Here is a 2500-nt window from a genome sequence, read left to right on the forward strand (position 1 = left end):
ACAAAACAATGCGGAGATTGAGAAAAGAAATTTACAACAAGAAAGAAGCAGAAAGAAGACGCCGTTAGAGGATAAATGGCAGGCAATTCGTTCGATAACTTCAAGACTCGCTAGTAGTGCGCAAAAAAAGAAGAGAGGCAAAAAGCCCTTTTTTGCTGCATAAACTCGCTTGATAACGCTGCCCCGGCCTTGCCCCGGTCTGTTAAAAACGCAGACAAGCGAAGCTTGCTGAACAAAATGTCCCGAATTGCTAGATGTGATCCCGATATGCCAAGATTCAAAGAATTTTCTGATGCGAAAATTGCCTTTGTCAATGATCGAGATGTTACGCGTTGCGGAAATCAATAACATGTTCCTGAGCCCGAGCATAATTTGAACTTCTGGCCATTTGGCCTTATGTGTTCTTCTTTCTGTGCATGATCTGTCCGTATCACCGATAAAACTCCATGAGCTGTTGTCGCAAGGAATTTTGTAAACAATGTCAGATTGTGAGGTAAGTGAGAATGGTGACTTTGGGATCGAGAACTAATGCTGATAATTCTGTCACCTTAGTAACTGAGTTTTTGAATTGGTTTTGAGATAATGTTATGTCATCAGAAACCATAAGGGTTGAAACGTGTAACGCGCGTTCACAGCTTCCGAATATTCAGTGCTAAGTACCCGACCTCGTTCCCAGGGTCTCTCTTCTCCGCCTCCCTTGGTCGTTGGAAGAGAGACCCTGGTTGTGGCTGGTCACGTGACCATCTATCCATTCAAAACCGCTGGCTGGGTGGGTACTCAAGTACATTTGGTCGAGAGGACGATAAAATACCATCCGGGGGAAGGTGAAGTTGAACAATTGTTGGTTTTTAAATGGCGCTTGAGTTTCTGAGATGTGTTCAGAAGGCGCTACTTTCCGCTGGCTATGACGATATAATTTTGAAAGTGAAACAAGTCATTTGCCTGGAAAGTTTATATTTAAAGAAAGAGTTAGTTGCTGTTCTTCCTAGTGGCTACGGGAAATGACTTTCCGTGCAACGTTTCGGCCACGGCGAGAAGACCGCAGTTCCTTTCACTTTAGCTTTAGTACGTAAACCTTTCATTTCGACATTTCAGCCAAAACCGTAGCTCGTCATTTTTAAAATTCCGATGGCCTTCTGCCACTTAAAGAAGACCAAGGAGTGTCGTTTTCCTTAATTCGATCGTCACAAATTCTGATTGTTCTTTCCTAAAAGGCCTCGTTTTCACGTCTAGATACCAGTTTTTTCCCGCGCGTACGCCATTTATGAATTCGGTGTAAAAATCTACCATACGGGCTTTCTGTGTATGGCGCGTCTGAATCTGACCTCCAGACTAGGGTTAGACACATTATGCTCGTAAATTTGACCATTATGCTTTTTAGCGTCACACTAAAAATCGTACTATTATGCCGAAAATTATGCTCGGGTCAGACCATTACGCTCGTGTGATGCTGGCTGAAATTTCGCCCTTGAATCCACGGTACCACCCAAACGAGTCCCTAAAGCTTCAAACCCAACATTTTTGCCAACGAGTCAGCCGAGCAAAGACGCGAGGCTGACGAGGCGGGAGGCTTATAGAGCCGAAGCGCGAGATTGTTGTGTATGCAGAAAAAATTTCGAGCACTCCATAGAAAATGTAATGTATTAAAGGTGTAAGGTAAGGGAACAAAGGCCGCTTATCATGTGACTTGAAGAACCAATGAGAGAGCGTGTTTTGATGTGTGATGTCTTTAGACAACTTGCTTGACGCGCGCGACTATTGATGACCTTGTGTTCGGAGATGAGTGAAACACAATTTTTCCATTTCCCTGACCATTGTGATGTGTGCACTTGCTTTGAGTGTTCTTTAATATTTATTTTCGAACCAGCGTGTTCTATGTTGAGTGAACGAGCTCAAAACTAAACCGGCGTACGTTTTCTTATCGGCCACTGTTGTCCATATCGGCGTTCGCGAGTAGAGCAGTTTGTTTTTCGTTTGCTCGTTTCGTCTTGTTAATAGTTTGATTCAAAACATTATTTAAGTCTTATTGTGCATTTTATCTATATCTATAAGATTGCATTGCCTTTATAGGCTACAGTAAGCATAAACTTGGCACAATAAACATGTCAGGTACTTCCCGAAAAAATGGTGTCATATTACACCCCTACCTCCCCATAACGGCCACTTCTCAACAACGGCCACTTTCTTCTGTCCCCAAGGTGGCCGTTGTGGAGAGGTTCAACTGTATTATAATGACAGTATTTCAGGTTATGAAATCAGCAGTGTTACCAATGTCAACAAATATTCAGAGGTAATAATCGATTAATAAACCATGGCCAAAAATGATGAGAGTCAGTAATAATTTCTACAAAGCAGTGGCAAAAAGGGCTTATATGAGAGAATCTATCAAACGGAAGAGACAAAATAAAGAGTTCAGGGAAAAGAAAAACAATGCAAAACACCAAAAAAGATCTGAAAATATTGAAGCAGCAAGGGAAAATAAAAAGCAAACATTTCACAA

The 2500-nt window shown here is 42.0% G+C and overlaps 1 protein-coding gene across 1 annotated transcript in view; it reads left to right on the forward strand.

Moving 5' to 3' along the window:
* LOC138006848 (phospholipase DDHD2-like) overlaps window positions 1-2500 on the forward strand; it is a 53431-nt gene that overhangs the window by 19330 nt on the left and 31601 nt on the right. The window lies entirely within an intron of this gene.

The sequence above is a fragment of the Montipora foliosa genome, chromosome 6 (assembly GCF_036669935.1).
Source record: "Montipora foliosa isolate CH-2021 chromosome 6, ASM3666993v2, whole genome shotgun sequence".
Lineage (NCBI taxonomy): Eukaryota > Metazoa > Cnidaria > Anthozoa > Scleractinia > Acroporidae > Montipora > Montipora foliosa.